Below are 21,909 nucleotides of genomic sequence, written 5' to 3' on the forward strand. Positions count from 1 at the left end.
TTAGCATATATAAGCTTTGAAAACATACATTATGTCACATTGCACATACTATATGGTGTTTTTGAATCAATAACTTATTATGGACAGGTTCACATCAGGGTATACACACAGTAGTCCACTATATAGTCCTACTCCTTTCCCACTTCTACACATCTCTACATCTAAATGAATTCTGCTCTAGTAAAAGAAGGGAATGGCAGTTTTGGAAAAGAGAGAGAAGGGGGCCAAGGGTTAAACCTTTCTTGGTAATTGAATCTATGCTAAGTTTCCATGCTTCTTGCAAGGTACAGCAACTTTCTAGAGTAAAAATATACAGAGATAGCAAGGGTGAGCACAAAGCAAGCAAAACAGATTAGGAATGCTTTAAGAGTAATATTTCTCCAAAATGTAGAAACTGATCATTTCTTGGGGCACCTGGGTGGCTCAGTCAGTTAAGCATCTGCTTTCAGCTCAGGTCATGATCCCAGGGTCCTGGGATGGAGTCCTATATTGGGCTCCCCACATGGCAGGAAGCCTGCTTCTCCCTTTCCCTCTGCCTGCCATGCTCCCTGCTTGTTCTCTCTCTCTTTCTCTCTCTCTAATAAGTAAAATATTTTTTTTCTTTTTTTTTTATTGGTGTTCAATTTACTAACATACAGAATAACCCCCAGTGCCTGTCACCCATTCACTCCCACCCCCCGCCCTCCTCCCCTTCCAACACCCCTAGTTCGTTTCCCAGAGTTAGCAGTCTTTACGTTCTGTCTCCCTTTCTGATATTTCCCACACATTTCTTCCCCCTTCCCTTATATTCCCTTACACTATTATTTATATTCCCCAAAGGAATGAGAACATATAATGTTTGTCCTTCTCCGACTGGCTTACTTCACTCAGCATAATACCCTCCAGTTCCATCCACGTTGAAGCAAATGGTGGGTATTTGTCATTTCTAATAGCTGAGTAATATTCCATTGTCTAATAAGTAAAATATTTTAAAAGAAGAAGAAAAGAAATTGATCATCTCAACAAAAATGCAATCAGTCAGTGAAGAAGTCTTTGAGAGATTTCATTGGAATAATGTGAAAGCACTTGGTTCAGTTCCCATCTTCACTGGGGTCCATTCCTTTCCCCCTACAAATAGGAAAGGGACAGGTAGGTGTCACTGACAAAAAGGATTAATTTCTATTTTGTTTCTCCTCCTTCCTGACCTGTCTTCCACCCGCATCTGAAGGTTAGAGCCATCCTGATGACACCAAGCTAAGGGTATCCTTAGGGATAAAAGGCTGGGAATAAGGTCATTATTTATGACAGAAACACCTCTCCCTGACCAGCATATTGTAAGCTCCAGTGGATCAAGTTGTGTCATTACAAGTTAAGTGTGCAGTTAATTTCTTTGAGGGATATAAGTTTGATGACAACAATACATCTTATGGTACAGTCTGTCACCAGGCACTAGTTTGCTAAAGAGGCTATATCACTAAGGCATGTAGATCCAGATTCAGAATATTGTAGCAATTGATTCTTCTCTTGGATGACTTATTATTGTAGAGGCATACAAGCTGGTACTTGGGGTTCCTAACTTTAAAACTATGAGACTAAGAAATGAAAAAAATCTATCACCTGGACATTGTAGCCTATTATATACCCCAGTCATCATCAGACTTTTTCCCAGTAGTGTCAACATGTTCCCTGTGTCTCAGGAGGACAGAGCTCCGGGACTGGCACCCCTATTTGTCAGTCTTGTGTTTGGGGCAGACAGACATAGCCCATTATAGAACCATAGGAAGAGAAGGGAAAAGCATTTAACAAATGACATAAATCCTTGTTAAATTTTACTAACTTAGAGTATATAGGACTGTCAGTAGTTCAAGTAAAATTCCCTCTGAACTGTCAGGATCTTACTTATTCATGAATAAGAAGAATCTGATTAACTTCAGTAGCCTTCCCAAATTAGGAGTTCAGGGAAGTAAGCCCTGCCCTCCAAGTGTGAGTGCAGCAAGAATTCATTCTCATAAAGTAGTGTGTTTACTAGTTGGTAGTATAAGTCTGCCATGAACTAGAATGTAGCTTTCATTAGTGACTTAGTTTTCCTCACTAGAGTCTATTTTATATCAGATGGTATCTTATGTATACTTTTCTTGAAAATGTATACAATTTCAGCCTCATACAAAGTCAGCCTGTCTATAGTGCACACACACCCCATTCTAAACTAGTGAAGTTTGCCTGCAGTCGCACCATTACGCAGAGCAATGTAAAATAGCACAAGTGTTTGTGTGGCTCACAAGCTAAAACTACTTGGGAAATGGGGGGGGGGGACAAAATGGGTGTCTGTCCCTCATTCCTCATAGTAAATGTCCTTCCCTTTGGAACTTTCTCTGTTATTAGACAAGAAGAGAGAGATCAAGGTGAAAATAACAAGGAATAAGAACAGACAAAGCTAAGATAAAAGAAAGTTTGTCAAGCACCTGCCAGATGGGAAAATCCTTACAGTTTACGAGCACCTGAATTGCCCAAGATTTTTTACAGAGAAACAGAAGTTCTACATAGAAGATAAATTGCCTGAGTCTCAGACTCACAAAATCTCTAAGACCACCTAATGCTATAAAAAAAAGTATGAATGCATGTATCTCCATTTTTACTTCATAATCTGAGCTAGAGAAAATTTACTGCAGCATTATCATCCAGGCCTCATTACCTCGCAGTTAATTAGCTAACATTTGTAAAGTGCTTTGAAGATGAAAAGCATCATATAAATGCTAAGAATTATTAAATAATATGAGAGGAAAATCATAAAATAGATACATTGTTAACATTAATTTGTATTTTATCTTTCCTTATTATCTGCTCCCCAGAATTTGACATTTGGGGCTAAACTATCTATAAAGGCTGAGGGAGGGGGACGCCGGGTGGCTTAGCGGTTGAGTGTCTGCCTCCAGCCCAGGGTGTGATCCTGGGGTCTCGGGATCGAGTCCCACGTCGGGCTCCCTGCATGGAGCCTGCTTCTCCTTCTGCCTGTGTCTCTGCCTCTCTCTGTGTGTCTCTCCTAAATAAATAAATAAAATCTTTTAAAAATAAATAAAGACTGAGGGAGTTGCCCGGTTTTTTACAGCCCTGAACTAGGGTATTAAACTAGCTCCAAATTAATACCTGGCAAAACATGAGTTCCCAAGTAGAAAGAACTGTCCAGAGAAATTCCCCACTTGTACTAAAGAGGTACCTAGTTAGATATTCGTCCCCTCCAACAGTTGAAAAGGGAAGATGGGGATCCCTGGGTGGCTCAGCGGTTTAGTGCCGCCTGCAGCCCAGGGCGTGATCCTGGAGTCCCAGGATCGAGTCCCACATTGGGCTCCCCCCATAGAGCTTGCTTCTCCCTCTGCCTGTGTCTCTGCCTCTCTCTCTCTCTCTCTCTCTGTCTGTCTGTCTCTCATGAATAAATAACTAATATCTTTTTGAAAAGAAAGAAAAGGAAAGATGTATTAATTCAGAGGCAATTAGTAAACGCTTCTGCTTTATTCAAAACAATGCACAACAGACTAATGAATGGTAGGGGCAGCCAGGCCGTTTTGTGTGAAACATATGATTCTACTTTGCGCCCGCGCTCCAGTCGCAGAGCCTGCTGAATAGCTTAGGACGGTATATTATGTAGTGTTGACTGTTCCCTACATGTTGCTGTCATCAAAGTGAGTTAAACTTTTCTCGAAGCGGCAGTTCCACTCCCTGTCATCTCACCTCCTCCTTCCCCAACCCTAAATGGACAGAAGGACAGACAGAAGCAAACCTACCCTACGAAAGTCTTTGGCAGCCTGCCAGGGACTCATCCACAAGGAAGAAAAAGCTATAGCCAAATATCCTTAAAATATGCTGTATCATGAAAGCTTTCAGCGAAACAGGAAATAATAGATCAAGTGCATTCAAAGTATTTGCAAACTGTTTAATTGGGGAAAGGCAAGTCAAACCCTTCTCATCGCGGCAACGTCGTTATCGGAAAGCTCACTTCAGTGATACTAAAGTTAATCCCAAATCCTGTTACAGGAAACTTATCCTTATTAAAGTAACATTAAGTGCTCCTTTTTTATTGATCTTCCCCTTCAGCTTAATGATAGAAACTTACTGATGTTTTAATAATAACCTCACAAGCTTTCTCTCATTTTACTTTGCGTTGGTACTAAAAGATGCGGTGGAAACTAACTTAGCATAAACATTTTGCAGATGTCTTTAAAGGCCAGGGGGAGGTTAAAAAAAAAAAAAAAGATTCAATTGAGCTGAGTGTTAACAAAGATGGCTGAAAAACTAAAAGATAAAAGAGAGGCTCCAGTGTGAACATCAAAGAATTGTTAATGACAAGAAATACCATTAGGGTTAGCATCTCCTTTGTTTCAACCCTTTCACACCTGCAATGTGTCGTGAGCTAAGCCTTTGTTCCAAAATCTGAATTACCTCCATTAGCATTTATAGAAAAATGGTTGCAAAACAAGGGAAACATACTTTTGGCATTCCCCTTTTGCTTGAAAAGTCAGAAATGAGGTATCTGTGGGTTTCCTTCTTGTGGCTGGGTGTAACTATACAGACTGTAGAGGTGTAAAGTCATGGGTTGCAAATAAGCTTGGTTGAAATGTGAGAATAGCTTTGTACCTAAAAAAGAGAGGTAATAGAAACAACATGGAGAAGCTACATAAGCAGCTCAGGCATTAGCAATAGCAAAATCAGAGCGTGAAATTCAGATTAGCCCTCCCCAGGCTGTGAGAGGAAGGGGGTATGGCGAGACTTGGCATGGCTAAAGGTGTAACCTGTTTTATTTGGCCCCTGAAAAATTTTAACAGATGGTGGGACCAGCTGTCTTTTTCAGCCATTTAATAAACTCTTCGGTGGTAACAGTTTGGAAAGTGGGGGTTTTTCGTTTTAGGCCAGAGGAGAAAATAAAGAAATCTGTCCCAAATTGTCTTTGCCAAGTAGTAAAGCCTGGAAACATTATGAAAAGTTAAAGGGGAAAAATCTAATCAGCTATATTATCGTCACTGTATCTTATAAGGGAACAGCAACCAAAACAAATTCCTCTCTGCCAAATTAGATGACTAACTACTGGCAAAATATATTTTGTTTTGGTGCCTTGTCTGTGATTGTGTCCTTATCTGGGATTTTAATTTCGATCTTTCAAAAAGAGATGCCTGGTTATCGTGTTTGAGGCTCATTGACAAATTAACAGCACTTTAAGGCAACTATCCACAGCTACAAAAAGAAGCAAACTAAACATTTATTAGAAGTTAGTACACATAAACAATAAATACTTTGTTGTAATGAATGAAGGAGTAAATTCCTTCCAACTTACATAATTAGTCTGAAATGGCATACAACCCTCCTAATCGTGTCCTGTAAATTAGAGAGCCCAGCTCCAGACCTTGGGGAATGGGGAGAAAAAATGTTCATGTCAAGTTCCTTTCAGGACAAGACTTAAGAGATTTTGCTTTTGTGCCTAAAATATTTTGTGAAATTGGCATTTTTCCCTACCAGTGAAATAGCAACTCTCAATTAGGAGAGAGACAGAGTTTATTTACAAAACTTCTCCCGTGATTGGCCGCAAACACAATTCTTCTTGCAAATGTCGGGGATTGCTGGCTGAGGGACAGCCGCTTCCATTGACAAAGCTTCATTCTATTGACAGGCCTATTATAGACCTGAGAGTGTTTGCACTAAATAAATAAATTTTTTACTAAAGATTTTATTTATTTATTCATGAGAGACAGAGAGAGAGAGGCAGAGACACAGGCAGAAGGAGAAGCAGGCTCCATGCAGGGAGCCCTACGTGGGACTCGATCCCAGGACCCCAGGATCACACCCCAGGCAGAAGGGGGCGCTAAACCGCCCAGCCACCCAGGCTGCCCAAATAAATTAATTAAACAATAAAATATCAACTCTTTTAAATTGGGAGAAATTACACACACCTTTTTAGATGCCTAAAGCATGTGCAAGTCTTCATTATATGTAGTAAATTTTGCTTAGCTTTCAGCTTGCCTATTTTGGGGACAGCTGGTGATGTGTGTCTTCTAAACAGAAAGGTGTACGTAATGGAGAAAGGAATAATACAGAGTAAGTCATCTGGAATAAGTTAGTTCAGTTATCAGTCTAGTCTCCAGAATTAACCGAATACCATTTCCCTAATTGCCCCTAATTTGTGAAATGCCTTAGATAAGTTAGAGTTCTTCCTTGGAGTTAGAGTTCTTCCATTTTTCGCTAGTCTAACACCACACCGCCACTCGTTCAACGCATTTTTAATGAGCACCTACTTTGGGCCAGGCTCTGTGCCGGGAACTGGAGATACTGAGGTGAACACGAGAGACAACACTCCGGTGCTCTGAGAGCTTGTATAACCTCCAAACTTCGTCACTGTGTAAAGAGTGAGAAAAATGCTATAGACGTAAAGCCTTCCACCCCCAGAAGGTTTAGGCTTGGTCTATCCAACTAAAAGAATATCTAAATGATGCAGATGAGTCTGATAATTAAATATAGGGGAGGAGGAAATTGCTCTCCGCTCTCAGTGGAAAGCCACTGAGGAAGGGAGATAGAAGTAATAGTGGGCTCTTTCCGGCAACCCTTAGCAAACCTCTTTGCATCATTTTTGTTTTCCAGTCACTGGTTTCACACCGATGTCATTAGCCCCTCACTGAAGTGTGATCTTCCCAGAAATCCTATGTATTATCCTTACACAATAGAGTGCTTTTCTAAATTATTAAGACAAAACAGTTTCAAGTGGGGAAAAAATAAAGAAATGGAGCTTTAACTGATAGGAGCATTAACACTTTCTGAAAACTAGGCTGATGTCACGGCTAGAATGTGGATCATCTTGCCGTCTAATTCCAGCACCTACCTCCAAAATTTCAACATCTTTATTTCTGTCTTATGAGCCACCTACAGGAAACACAGTCCATTTAAATACTGTCACCAATTCATCAGAGTTTCCAGAATGTAGAAATGTAGTTCACCATGAGTAAGGGAAAAGAATGAACAAATTCATGAATTTTACATGTGCAAGATAATTCACGTTTTTCTATAGGGTAGTATACTTTTATTTTTCTTTCAATAGGATCAGGTGAATAGGTGATAGGGGATTAGTGAACGACACGGGATCTGGGACTAGTGGCCATTTTTAAATGCCTAAAAGTCAGGATCCCTGTCAGTGAGGGGAGCATCCGAGCTTGCTGCCGCAGCCATGGCCTTAGATACCTACCACCAGGGCTGACCATGTCACCTTCACAGCCACCAGGCAGGGCCCCAGCAGTGATCAGTGGAGCAGCCCATGGAAAAGCAGGTACCAAAGGCAGCAACCCCAGGAATAATCTCAGTGACACTCGAGTAGCAGTTGTGGTAATAAACTAAGTCCCCGATTTTATGCTGCTTCCGTAAAAGGTTTTCCCATCAATAAATGCTATATTTGACATCTTTTTTTTTTTTTTTCTTTTTTTTAACTGAGACATCTCTCCTGAGATAGTGAACTGGAACATTCTTAGCAAAGACAAAGCAAAAGTTTATTCTAATGAAAAACCAGGAATGATGAAACAATGAAACCCATTAAAAGGAATAAGAATAAATTGTGACCTCAAAATTTTCTTAGGATTGTCAAGAAATGTCACTAATTTCAGAATTCTCCAAATATCCAGGAATCTCTGGAATTAAAAACAAATGAAAACAGTGCAAGAACCCCTTATGTTTATAAAAGGCATTTTCTTTTTTTTAATTTATTTATTTATGATAGTCACAAATTGAGAGAGAGGCAGAGACATAGGTAGAGGGAGAAGCAGGCTCCATGCACCGGGAGCCCGACGTGGGATTTGATCCCGGGTCTCCAGGATCGCGCCCTGGGCCAAAGGCAGGCGCCAAACCGCTGCGCCACCCAGGGATCCCCTAAAAGGCATTTTCTAAGAGGAAACATTTGTTTCTTTAATTATGATCAGTAACAGTTAAATTCTTAACATTTAAGGGGATAGTTTAACAAATTAGTGAACAAATTAGAAGTGCTCGCAAAAACTAAACTATTTCCAGTTTGTTACAATTAACAAAACTACAAACATCCAAAAGGGACGAACTACTTGACTGATAAATATAACCCAGTGGCTTTCAGAATGTTTGAAGTCAAGAGCCTTGCCCTCTCGGGAAGTCACAGGTCTGTGCAGCGCCAAGGGGGGCCTCACCCCCTCCCGTGCCCACCCCACCCGCGCCCGCACCTCTACTCAGCACCTCGCCTTCAGGCAGCTGAAGCTTCGTCTACCTAATCGACAGATGTGTACAACACGATACCGTTTGCTGTCAGTGGAAAAGCCTCCTCTGCAAACTCTAGAAGGTCAGATGGGGATGCCTGGGTGGCTCAGTGGTTGAGCACCTGCCTTCAGCCCAGGGTGTGATCCTGGAGACCCGGGATCGAGTCCCACATCGGGCTCCCTGCATGGAGCCTGCTTCTCCCTCTGCCTGTGTCTCTGCCTCTCTCTCTCTGTGTCTCTCATGAATAAATAAATAAAATCTTCTAAAAAAAAATACAGGTATTTATTTAAAAAAAATACAAGGTCAGGTGACCGGGAAGGACGGGGCGCAGTAAGCAGACCTCTCCAAGTCGCGGCTGGGACCACCTGCATCTGAACCTGGTCGGGGGACCCGGTGCGTTCAGAGCCTCCTGCCCGCCGGTCGGAGCCCGCTGCCTGGAGATCTGTTTTTCTAGAAGGCAGGCCACTTGTGTCGGCGCCAGGGTACCGCCTCCTGACCCACCAGAACTCCCATCCTTGCCGATTGTCTCCGAATTTGGCCTCGGCCACCATGATCCTCTGACCCCCGCACCCGAGTGCTCTCCTGCTCTGCGGGCCGCGTTCACGGGGGACGGGGAGAAACAGGCCGCGCAGCCACGCAGGTAATTCTTGGTAGTTGAGAGATGCCCACAGGCGCACCAGTCTCAGATGAGTTCGTGCCATTTCTATCTCAGGGGGCGGCTTTCTTACCAGGTCACTAGTTTGGGCCGCACATTCTACTGAAAATCTCTCATAGGAATAAAATCAACACACTGAACTTGAACTCCCAGTAGAAAACTAGAGCAAGAGGCCTCAGAACTCCTTTCCTTCTGGCATTCTCTCTTCTTTGACTGAAGTAAAAACTCCTAAAGAAAAGGTAATGTCCAGGGCACTGCTTTTTTTTATTTCATTTCTGACAGTAGGATCCAGAACCTAAAACTTTGCATTACATCCCTCTCTTGATCATAAAAGGGATGCCCCGTCGTGGCAGATGGAAGGAGGCCGTGAACGTGCCGGCAGCCGTGAAAGTTGCTGGATTCACCTCCCCGGGGCCCAGAACTTGCCGTTTGTCTGCAGCACAGAGGACAGCGGGGTCCCCTCGGCCTGCCCGGCCTCCCCTTGCGGGGCTGCGGGTCCTCACCCGGGGCGCCCACCGCAAGGATGGCTCTGGCTCTCGGCCGTGCCAGCTGGACTGTACCCCAACTCCCGCCACGCGGCCGCGAGACCCCCATCACCCGGGAGCACCCTCGGGCCCCCCGAGCGAACCGGTTAGGTGGAGGCCGCGGGCTCCTGCGAGGCCACCGACCAGGCCTGCCCGGGGGTGGAAGGGTGAGCGCGGCCGAGCCCGCAAACGGCCTTCTTCGGGAGGCCTGGCCAGCACCGTTAGCCACACGGCTTGGATTTTGATGGTCACGACAATCCTGCCTTCTCGTTGTATTTATGTGTTTTTTGAATTTTTAATCAACATTGATTTTATGCGTTGTTCTAAGCCTTTTACATTCATGACCTGTCTTAATGATCAGAACCCTGTGAGGCGGGTACTGGGACTGCCTCCTGCTGCACATGAGAAAACGAGGCTCAGAGAGGCCAAGTAGTCAGCGCCCAGGTGGAGGCCGCACTGCGACGCACACCCAGGGCCTGGGCTCCGGAACTGGCCCAGGCGACCCCCTGCCCCAACCCCCGTCACTGCCTCCTGACCCGGGGCTGCGACGTTGCCTGATGGCTCCGAGTCACCCAGCATGGCACTGCCTCTCTAACCCGAAGCCCGCGCCTTCCGTTCTGATGGCCTCTCTTGTCCGCATCACCCAGCCAGTCGTGTGCAGCGGGGGGCCCCCAGCGAGCCCCAGCTAGCCCGGTGACTCCCAGCGGGGGGCGGGTGACCAACTCAAGGCCCTGCCTTCTGCTCCAGCTTCCTTGGCCTCCGCCGCCCTAAGGAGATGGGGACCTTGCCGGGACCCGGCTGGGGGCAGGTCCTCTCCTGCCCTCGCAACACCAGAACCCTTGGTTCGTTTATTTGTACTTTCATTCAACGTGTATTTCATGAGGGACAGACTGACAGACATGAGGCTGGGCCCTGGAGATTTGACAGGTGAGCAAGGCCGACTCCAAGGAGCCACCACGGAGCCCACAGTGCTCATCCGGTAGAGGCTGCATTTGGAGGCAGGGGCGACATCCCGCAGAAGGTGTCATCAGAGAGATGGGGGAGCTAGGGTGTCGTGGAGGGCGCTGGGTGCCTCACTTGGTTAAGCGGCTACCTTCGGCTCAGGCCATGATCCCGGGGCCCGAGATCGAGTCCCACATCCGGCTCCTGCTCAGCGGAGGATCTGCTTGTCCCTCTCCCTCCGCCTGCTGCTCCCCCTGCTTGTGCGCACTCTCGCTCTCTCTCAAATAAATAAAATCTTGACCAAAAAAGAAAAAAAAAGTGAGGGTGTTAGGGAGCTCTGTGGGGGGCAGGAACCAGTGGGCAGGGCTCGGGAGGAGGTGCCACCGCTGTCACCTCAGCACAAGCAGAAGGTCCACAGCAGGAGGAGGCAGGCCAGCCTGTAGGGTGAGCGGGGGGCGCCGCGGTGGCCCTGGAGCTTTAAGCCGGGAACCCCTGTGACCCACGTTCACTTCCTGGGAACGCTAAGTGCTGACATTTATGGAGCTAGGAACATGTTCTAAGCCTCCTCACGAATTATCCTTGAATTTTATTTATCTTAGTCAGCTTTGGCTCCGTAACAGCGTATGAGTGAGCTTGATTTCTCACAGCTCTGGAGGCCGAGCGAGTGAGGTCAAGGGCCGCGCAGTCTGTTCCCGTGGGAACTCTCCTGGCCTGCAGAGGGCTGCGGTCCAGGCCATCCCCCAAGGCAGACACGGGGGAGCAGCTCCCTGGTCTCCTCTTCCGGGAGCACCAGTCCCATGGCGGGGGCTCCACCCTCACAACCTCACCTCCCCAGGGCCTCACGCCAGAGCATCACGTGGGGGTTAGCGCTTCAACAGATGAACTGGGAGGCACACGAACACCCCCTGCGGGCTCACACCACTAGCAGCTGGGAGTTACTGTCCCACTTCATAGATGTGCGAGCGAGACAGAAGCCAAGCCCTCGAGTGGTGGAGCCAGAGTGCGAGTCCAGGCGGTGACAGCAGCCCGCACGCTCCTACTCTCCTAGACCCCCTGCCACACAGCACAATGTCGCGCAGAGTATCAAATGTTTGAGACCTCCGGGACACTTTTTCACCTTCCCCTGGTCCCAGGGCTCCTAGCCCTGCTCCCCATTGGAATGACCTGAGAAGTGAATGGAAAAATTTGCCCCAGAGAAGTGAACACTACTGTCTTCACAAAATCCTGTTCATGAATTTTAGAGCAGGCTTATTTGAAATAACCAAAATCTGGACACAACCAACATGTCATTTAAGAAGTGAGCAGATAGGGGCGCCTGGGTGGCTCAATCGTTAAGCATCTGCCTTCAGCTCAGGTCATGATTATGGGGTCCAGGGATCGAGCCCCGCATTTGTCCTCCCTGCCCGGTGGGGAGCCTGCCTCTCCCTCTCCCTCTGCTTCCTCCCACTGCTTGTGCTCTCACACTCTGTCTGTGTCAAGTAAACAAATAAAACCTTAAAAAAGAAGATGTGAATGGTTCAGTGCAGCTACATCCATGCAATGGAACACTACTCAGCCATAAACAGGAGCCACCTGCGGATAATGTGCAACAGCTTGAACAGCTCTCAAGGGCGTTATGCTGAGTGCAGGAGGCCAATATCAGAAGGTGACGCGTTGCGCAATTCCACTTATATAACACTCGCAAAATGACCAAATTAGAAAGCTGAGGAGCAGATTGGTGGTTGCCAGGGGTTGGGGAGGGCCCGGCACAGGGACCAGGCTGGGCTATGCCGGTGGCAGGAAGGAGGTTTGTGATGATGAAATAGGTGTGTATCTTGATTATCGTAGGGGGGTCACACAAACCTACGCATGTGACACAGTGACGGAGAACGACTCTCACACGTCCAGCGCCGGTTCCCTCGGTTTATGCACTATGGTTACGTAGTCGTCGGGAAAATTGGATGAAGGCCAATGGGACATCTCTGTGCTATTTTTGCAACTTCCTATTCACCTGTAATCATTTCAAAATAAAGGCTTTTCTGAAATGCCAATGGCTGAGCCCCACGGATTCCGACTTCATTAGTCCTGGGTGCAGCCCACGTCTCCATATGTTGGGAAACTTTCCAGAGGATTCTCACCTGCAGCCAGAGGTGAGCACCTCCCAGCCCGAATCCTACAGCCGGAGGCATTCTCTTAGCGGAGATGCCGCCTTCGAGAGCCCCCAGAAGAACGTAGGAGGAAGCAGATGAGATCCCCTGGCTGTCACCCGACAGAGGCCGTGTCCCCGAGAGACCAGGGCACCAGGTGAATCAGATCCGCTGGATTATGGGGAGAGGGAAGGGCGTCGGAGAGCAGAGGGAATGAGTGGCAGCAGCACGAACCCGCAGTTCTGGCTGGCTGGGCTCCTTGCGGGTGTTCCTTCTGGAAGTCTGAGCCCAGATGCCCGCAGACGGGCCTGCGCCCCAGCGACCAGGTAGGGGCTCAGGGCCCCGTCTATGCAATCCTTCCCCACCGCCTCCTAGCAGGGGGCGCCGGGGCCCGGCTGGGAACCCAGGTCCACAGGTGGCCCGCCGTCCCTGGGACAGGGCGCTCGGGGAAAGGTGCCCAAGGCCTCTCGCCACCTTGCAGCCCGGCACCCGGAGCGCTTTCGAGGGGGTCATGGGCTTGGTGCGGATCAAGCGCAGGTCAAGAAGTCCGGGGCTTGTGCTTGGCAGCTGGCAGGCGGGGGCCCGCTGAAGTCCCCAACCTCCAGCTGGGTGTCAGCCGGAGGAAGGAAACAGGAGCTGGGCCCGAGGCTAGAGGAGGGCCACATGCGCCCCTCGGAGCTCAGGGACCACCCACCGAGCCCCGTAGGAAGGAGCCCGGGAGGCAGGTCAGGGGTAGGTGCCAGGCGCGGGCTGCGGTGGGCAAGGGGGGGAGCTGGGGGGACCCCCAGGGCCAGGCCGAGTCCCAACGAGCCGCTCTGTTCCCTTCAACACTGTTGTCCTCCAGCTCACCTATTACCGTGAATAACTTGCTAATTTTGGCCATAAAAACAAGTTCCTAGACTATCTCCAGTAATGTGCCTTTTTATGTGGAGCAGGGGAGTATTTTCCTGCCTCCTCTCTGTTTGATATGGAAATGAGCCTGGTGGCTTTATAGCCAGCCTGCAGGTAGAGCTTGGGACAGACCGGACTGCGACCGAAGGTGGCTTCTGCCCCCACCCGCAAGTCTTTGAAGAATTAGTGCTTAGAAAACAAAGGCTCCGAAACTAAATGAACATGGAATTGCAGCTGTCAGGGGTGCCGGAGCGCGGGCTCGGCGTCCACAAAACACACGCTACCTAACACGGCCCGATCCCGCTATTTATGAATCGCCTGGGACAAAGCTTCCTTGTGAAAGGAATAACTGGGTTGAAAAGCAAAATCTTCACGAAGTCTGTGAGCTTCTGGGCTCACAGTCTCCTGTTCTGGTCAAGGCAGATCTGCCCCCCGAATCCCCAGGCCCGCAGCATCTGCGAGCAAATGAGGACACGGGGGCCCCTACTTGGGGCCTCCCCTTTCTGTTCACTCTGCCACTGATTCGGCCCTTTCTAGAAATCCCCAGCGGCTCCCCATTCCCAAGAAAGAAACTTTTTTTTAAGATTTTATTTATGAGAGACATACAGAGAGAGGCAGAGGGAGAAGCAGGAGAGCCAGATGTGGGACTCGATCCCGGGACCCCAAGATCAGGCCCTGGACTGAAGGCGGCGCTAAACTGCTGAGCCACCCAGGGATCCCAAGAAAATCTGATGAAATCACTTGCAGTTGTTGAAGGGTTCGTTGTTGTACTTTAAGGAGCAGAGTGTCAATCGCTGTGTTCCCTAATTAGGCATCTGCAATCTAGGACCTAGAGCCTTGATTCTAACTTCAGGCATTTTGAGCACACGCACCCAGGGGTGTGGGGGTGCAGGGGGACAATAGCCGACCTCATGATTTGTCACCAACCTTAGATGATTGGAGGAGGTGGGCCTGAGATAAACTTGATTTAGATGCTCTAGGGCAGTGGGATTTGTCTTTATTCACTAGCTTTTTTTTTTTTTTTTTTTTTAATTCATGAGAGACACAGAGAGGCAGAGACACAGGCAGAGGGAGAAGCAGGCTCCCTGCAGGGAGCCCATTTCTGGACTTGATTCCAGAACTCCAGGATCACACCCTGAGCCAAAGGCAGACCTCAACCACTGAGCCCCCCAGGCGCCCCTATTCACTAGCTTCTTTAAGGTCTGGGACCCGCCTGTCTCTAGGTTCCCATCCAGCTCCTCCCCTCCCCACCCTTCCCCCCATTCCACTGCCCCCTCCCCCAATCAGTCTTCCCTCTCCCTCTTCTCCCCCATCCCCTGCTCATGCCCCAACCCCTTCCTGCGCCTCTGCCCCACATTCCCAGGGGCCTGCTTTCTTTTCCAGCATAATCGATGCTCTTTTCCCTTCTACCTAATGCTATTTTAAACCCCTTCACTTTTCTTTTAGAATGTCCTGGGGGGGATCCCTGGGTGGCGCAGCGGTTTGGCGCCTGCCTTTGGCCCAGGGCGCGATCCTGGAGACCCGGGATTGAATCCCACGTCGGGCTTCCGGTGCAAGGAGCCTGTTTCTCCCTCTGCCTGTGTCTCTGCCTCTCTCTCTCTCACTGTGTGCCTATCATAAATAAATAAAAATTTAAAAAAAAAAAAAAAAAAAAAGAATGTCCTGGAACGCAGCCCCTTATCTCCTGTGGTGGAAGGAGTGCTTGGTGCTGCAAGTGCACAGAGCCCGAGCTCTGGCCAGGTCTGCTAGGCTAAGCTGCAGGGTGACCTTGCAGGAGTCACTTCTCTAGGCCTCAGCTCTCACGCCTGTAAAATAATAGATTGGATTTCAAGGCCAATCCCTCTCTTAAAATTTAATGACCTTATCTACCTTCAGACACAAGTTTTCTTTAGAAAAAAAAAAAGTTTACTGCAGCAGACTAAAAAAGCAGGAAAATCTGGCATATGCTACGACATAGAGGAATCTTGGGAACAATAAGCTAAGTGAAAGAAGCCAGTCCCAGAAAGGCAATATTGTATTATCCTGCTTACATGAAATATCTAGAGTAAGCAAGCTCAGAAATAAGAAGTAGAATGGTGGGGGCAGCTGGGTGGCTCAGCAGTTCAGCATCTATCTGCCTTCCAGTCAGGTGGGGATGCCAGGGTCCTGGGATCGAGCCTCTCAGGGTCCTGCTTCCCAGTCAGCAGGGAGCCTGCTTCTCCCTCTGCTTCTCCCTCAGCCTCTCCCTCTGCTTCTCCCTCTTCTGCTCCCTCTGCTCCTCCCTCTGCTCCTGTGCATGTAGGTGCGTGCTCTCTCTCTCTCTCTCTCCCCCCCCTCTCAAATAAATAAGTAAAATCTTAAAAAAAAAAGAAGAAGAAGAAGAAGAAGAAGAAGAAGAAGAAGAAGAAGAAGAAGAAGAAGAAGAAGTAGTAGTAGAATGGTGGTTGCCAAAGGCTAGAGGCATGGGGAGTTGTTGAAGGTGTCCAGGATTTCGGTTTTGCATGATGAGAAAGTTCAGGAGATTGGCTGCACAACAATGTGAATGTGCTTAACACTACTGAAGGGTACACTTGGAAATGATTAAGATGATCATTAAATGTGTTTTTGTCACAACTAAAACAAACCAAAAACAACTTCTCAGATTTAATGTAGCCCCCCAAAAATGTTATTATTCTGTATTGGAAAAACCAGAAAGAAAAGTAGAAGCAAAAAAAAAATAAATAAATAAAAATCCCTTAATTCAGGAGTGAAAAAAATGAGGCCCAGAGTAGTCAAGGCCCTTTGTCCAGGGTCCCAGAGCTATGCCCAAGTGCATGCCAAGGGGCTGGACTTCTTACTCTTTTGTAATCAAAACAGGAAAATTAAAGAACTCTATGTTTCCTTACACTGCTTTTAGAAGAACATGCATGGTATTATCTCTTTGTGTTATGCCAAGAGAGCAGAGAAATAATATTTTTGTCAATTATTAGTTAGGTTAATAGAGAACAAATTACAGAGGTATTTTATATAGTTCTTCATTTTAGAATTAAATTTAAGCCAGCAAATTCTTAAAATTTGGTGAAGTTTGAAGAGTGATATTGCCATTATGACAAATAACATAGAACATTATTAAAACCCTCTCCTGGTGCTAGAATGGAGTCCAGGGCACCACCCACTCAGCAGAGGCTCCCTGGGGAAGGAGACGGTGCCCTCCCCAGCAGGAGAGAGGGCTGGGGGTGGGTGACCTTCCTAACATGGGCACACTGAGACGACCCAGGCTGGACTTTCTGCTTTGCCTCTGCCCCAAAGGCATCTGCAGTGCTTCATGATAATGCGGAGACCTGAGGACACCGTCCTAAAATATCAAGAGAAATTAATACTTCCTGCATCCTAACTAAACAAGCATAAACTATTGTTATTATGGGTGAAATAATAATTATTCTAAAGGGACACTGAGTTAGGAGAGTGGCCCAAAGGTACTCAAAAGTCACTGAATCCAAAACCAGGCAGCAACGCCCTAGTTTTCATCATCTATCCCTGAAACAGGTAAAAAAAAAAAAAAATCCCATTTATTACTGTCAGATAAAAGTAGTTATTGAGTAACTGAAAAAGTGCTTCTGGTAAAGAATCCAGGTTTTATATTTAAAATAGAATGTTTAGATTAAGTAAATATTAACTTCAAAAATGTCCCAAGTTTAGAAGGGGTTCGCTCTGTGGTTATGAGTGAGGGGAAATAAACCCTGTTGACATGGACACATAGCGCCACACATAAACATCATCAAAGCTCACCTCTTTTACAGGCCTTGCAGAAGGCTGTGTTCGTGAGCGCAGCGAATCTAGCACATGCCTAATGACCATCCAAGTAGAAAATTTAGCTGGCTAGATTTAAATTTTTTCTCTCTCGGGCATTTCTCTAGCTCATTTGATATAGTGCACTACTCTTAATCTTGGGGTTGTGAGTTTGAGCTCCATGCTGGGTGTAAAGATTACTCTAAAAAATTTCTCCCTCCCTCTTTCTCTGTATCTACACACACACACACACACACACACACACACACACTAAAGTAGTCTTACTTATCACAAAGTGTATAATATTAGAGTTTTATGTATTTTATTTGTATGAACTGAATGATATGGGGACTAGTCATAACTTTCTTTAAGCTGAGTGGAATTTCATCAGTTGATAGTTATTCCCATATCCTCCTTGGCCAGAGAAAGAACAGTGAGAAGGAAATCCCTCATTGGATTGATGGTGTGTACAGTTGGCATATAGATTAAGATGTCGCGACGAGGGGATCCCTGGGTGGCTCAGCAGTTTAGCACCTGCCTTTGGCTCAGGGTATGATCCTGGAGTCCCGGGATCGAGTCCCACATCAGGCTCCCTGCATGGAGACTGCTTCTCCCTCTGCCTGTGTCTCTGCGCCTCTCTCTCTCTCTCTCTCTCTCTCTCTCTCTGTGTCTCTCATGAATAAATAAATAAAAAATCTAAAAAAAAAAGTCATGAGACAGAAAACTAGGCCTAGTTTGAGATAAAACACACACACACACACACACACACACACACACACACACTACACACTACACACTCCAAAATAATTAGAGCCCTAAAAGAATTAGCTGCTAGAAAGAAGCAGAAAAGGCTATGCTGGGATACCCTTCCCAAAAAAACCTTCCTGCTGCCAAATCATTTATGATCTGAAAAATCATTTTCCAAGGAGATTGTATGTTGGTGAAGATACACTATTTGTGTTGTTTGTTGAATATTTTACTGAAAAAGATCCTAAGAGATCATTTGACCCAAGCCCCTTAATAGAAAGAGATTCATCATTGCTTCCTTGCAACTCAGGAAATGATTGAGCCACCTACCATATGGGGCACCAGGAGAGTAGAAAACCAAGATGCATTGTAATTTTATGGTAGTAGATTGCGTGAGTTTCAAAATACTCAAATCAAAATTGCCAAAGCTTTAATTTAAGATTCGGTGGGGAAGGAGAGATTAATTAGAAAAGGAAATGCTAATGAGATTTCTCAGAATAGCGTTGTCCAGTGGGCTGTGGTGACTGAGCACTAAAATGTGGCCAGAAATAAATAAATTAATTAATTAATTAATTAATTAAATAAAATGTGGCCAGCAAGACTGAGGAAGTTGAAATTTAATCTGCGGAAGTTGAAATGTGACTAGCACCATGGGGCTACTGGCTACCACACTGGACAGCACAGTCTTAGAGAATGTGAGATCGAAGCTGGGCCTCGAGAAAGGATAGGTAGGAGTTTGAGGGAGAAAATACAGATTCTAAGTAAAACCAGTGCTCATGACCGTTCACAGAGGTACAAAAGCTTCAGGCGGGGCCAGGTGAAGACAGAATACGTGCTAAGACTGGAATGAAAGGTAGTTTGTGGGTTAAAGTGGAAGCTAAAGCAGGAAGATTAAAAGCTATGCTGCATCTTGAATGCCAGCCTGGAAAACATACAATTAATTCCATACTCGATGGGGAGACGTTTAAGGCTTTTGAATCCAGCAAAAATATAAACTGCTCCATGTCTTAGAAAAGTAATCGTCAGATTACATTACAGAGCCATATGGATTTGAAGGCTCCTTTCGTTACCTATTGCTGAATAGCAAACTACCCTACATGAAGCGGAGTAAGACAACAGTCATTTCATTGTGTTCAAGGATATTCTAGGTCAAGAATTGGACAGAACCCAGAGAGGATGGCTCATCTCTGCTCCATGATTTTCTGGCACCTCAGCTGGGGTAGCTCAAACAGCTCAGGGATGGAATCACCTGCAGGCTTCTTCACTCACATGTCAGCTTCTGGGCTAGGATGACTGGACGGCTGGCTTCAGCTGGGACTATTGACCAGAGAACTTACAGGTCACCTCTTAATATGGTTGGGCTTCTCACACCTGGGTGGTTCCAAGAGGCAGTATTTCAAGACAGGGTAGTGGCAACTGGAGAGTGAGCATTCCAAGAGAACCAAGTAGAAAAGCCCGTTGGCCTTTACTGACCTAGCCTTAGTAGTTACTTCTGCTGCATTCTATTGAGTCTAAGCAAGTCATTAAGGCTAGTCAGTTTGTAGGACAAGAGATCTCGTTGGGATCATCTCTGGAAAATATAGTCTGCCATGAAAATACATTCTACGGTCACAAGGACCATGTAATGGGAATTAAAGATAATGAAAGCTTCAGCCAGGAAAATGGAAGTGGGAAAAGGAAAGAGAAGTAAGAATTGGTTAATAGCATGGAAACAGAACTAACAATGTTGAAGTGGGGAGGAAGGAAGGAGGAAGGCCAGGGGGGGTTGGACCTGGACCGATTCAAAAATCACAAATCAGAAATCTTGGTAAGATGTGTTGGTTTGAAAATTGGGAAGAGAGGTTGTTTCCTGGGGATATATTTATTTTGGAGATTCGATGGGACATTCTTGAGGAGGAAACATCAAGGGAGGGCAGTTAGTATCCAGGCTGGAGATCTAGAAAAGGTCAAAGCCAATGCTGGACACAGATTTAGGAGTCATGATAGACGGAGATGATGGAGGAGTGCATATGGTAGGAATCCAATAAATACTGATTGAATGACTTCACCCCACTGTAGCTGGGACCAGAGTAGCTGGACCAGAATCAGTGTTTGTAATGAGAAGAAAGAACATATTAGTGCCTGGGTCCTAATGGAGAAGTAAGGGTCTAGGAAGGAGAGCAGGAATTAAAGAGCAGCAACTTAACAGTCAGCAAACGTAGCACTATTTGGATTGGTCCATTCAGTAGCTGTCCCAATCTCTTTCGAGGTCAGAAAGCTGAAAATTCTATTTTCCAGACTCTCTTGCAGCTAGGGTTCTGCGGTGTGTGATTTCGATTGAGCCAATTAGATGCAGCATTCCAGATTCGGAAGACAGAGGTAAGCAGGTGTGAGGCAGGAACTGCGCTCCTGCTGTCCCTACGAGGAAGCACAATTGCGGTACATTTGTTGTTTCTATGGCAGCTGTGACAGAGGTCCTACTGTCACAGCCCTACGTACATAGTTGTCAAGAAATAAGGTACACGGTAGGGGTGGCACGATTCTGAAGCTGGGAAGCTGCCACTGTGGCTTCCCAGGAGGCAGGCAGCTTCCTGATTCGACAGCCTCCTGATGGGGGGGGGGGCGGGGGGCAGTGGGTCCCTTGTCAACCAAGGCCTGTGGTGCGGCTCTGGGAGTCATTCCTAAAAGCTCAGCTGACACTGTTTCTTCAGCTCGCCAATCTGTGAGACCTTTGAATACCTTGCTCACCAGTAAGCAAGAGATCCTGGTGTAAGGGCTGGAGCCTCTCGTCGCAGCCACCTAGGAGAATCTTAGAAAAGTAACAAGTGAGAAACGTTTCAGGGAGCAGCCATTAAGGGGTTAGAGAAGGAAAGGAGAGCAAACAGAGAGGGAGACCAGATAGCACGAAACGAAGCATCTAAGTCTGAGTAAAAAGAACAATTCCAACTTGAAACTAAACTGTGATCCTAGAACCCAAATAAAAAAAGGGCTGTGTTTCTTAAGACCAAAAGACCCATAGGTGAGACTTTGGCCAGAACTATAAGAAGTAGAGGTGACCTTTTAAATGGAACTGGGGGCATGCAGACACCTGACATTTGTGTTCGTCTGTCCTCAGCTGGACCCCTAAAGATATGGACTAATATTTACCTATATCCTTAAAAGTGGAGCCTTAAAATTTCCAAGGTAAAGAGCTGATTCTGTGGTAAAGAGCCCCCTGGTGGCTTGGGATAAAGGTTAGGGGCAGGGAGAGAGAAAAGAACATTCTAGAAATGAAAGAGTCTTAGAGCTGGACTGTAATGCCTGCAGTGAAAATCCACATTTCTCCTTGGGTAAACCAGATTAAAACATCTCATGTAGAACTGACGTTCTTACAACAAAGCAAATAGCACCCTGTGATGTGGCCAACGAATGATCCCGACTTCTTATTTAGTAGTATCACTGCAGGGGGCACCTGGGTGCAGTCGGATGAGCATCTGACTCTTGGTTTCAACTTAGGTCATGATCTCATGGGTCCTGGGATCGAGCCCCAGGTCAGGCTCTGTGCTCAGCCCAAAGTCAGCTTGAGGCTTTCTCTCCCTCTCCCTCTGCCGCTCCCACCCTCAAAAATAAATAAATAAATCTTAAAATATATATATATATCACTGCAGGCCCGCATACCCTTTTGTGTTTCCAGTGATCCAGTGATAGAGATTTTCCCTCACTCAGGGAGGCACTCCAATGTGATGGTTAAAAGGTTGCCTTCTGGAATAATATTTAGCTAGATCAACTCCAGTAACAAGATGTGGGATCTTGGGCATATTATTTAACCTCTCTGTGCTACAATTTCCCCATCTATAAAATTGGGTTACTGAGAGACTTGGTGAGACTCCTTCGCGTTGTGATTGGCCACAGAATCAGGTCCTCCAGCCACGTGGTCATATAAGCACACCACTCAGTGTGGGTCTGTGTGTTCAGACAGGGCTACCCCAAAGACTACTTCCAGGAAGCCAGAGCAGACCCATGATGCCAACCCACGACCTCCCGCTAAATTAGCCGACGCCACCTCCCCTCATCCAAGAGGGCTGGACTTGGA

General features: G+C 46.6%; 1 protein-coding gene across 3 annotated transcripts in view; it reads left to right on the forward strand.

Annotated features, from left to right (window-relative positions):
- MYO3B (myosin IIIB) overlaps positions 1 to 4,288 on the forward strand; it is a 427,138-nt gene extending 422,850 nt beyond the window's left edge. Inside the window, exons 37-38 of one of the 3 annotated variants that reach the window (XR_003141433.3) lie at positions 1,208 to 1,347; positions 2,362 to 4,288. The gene's annotated coding sequence lies outside the window, so the exon portion shown is untranslated. Of the gene's footprint in view, positions 1 to 1,207; positions 2,321 to 2,361 lie in introns of those variants that run through there. The other 2 variants (XM_025460118.3, XM_025460119.3) reach the window with 2 other exon arrangements.
- The last annotated feature ends 17,621 nt before the right edge of the window (positions 4,289 to 21,909 follow it).

Source organism: Canis lupus, chromosome 36, assembly GCF_003254725.2.
Source record: "Canis lupus dingo isolate Sandy chromosome 36, ASM325472v2, whole genome shotgun sequence".
Taxonomy (NCBI): domain Eukaryota; kingdom Metazoa; phylum Chordata; class Mammalia; order Carnivora; family Canidae; genus Canis; species Canis lupus.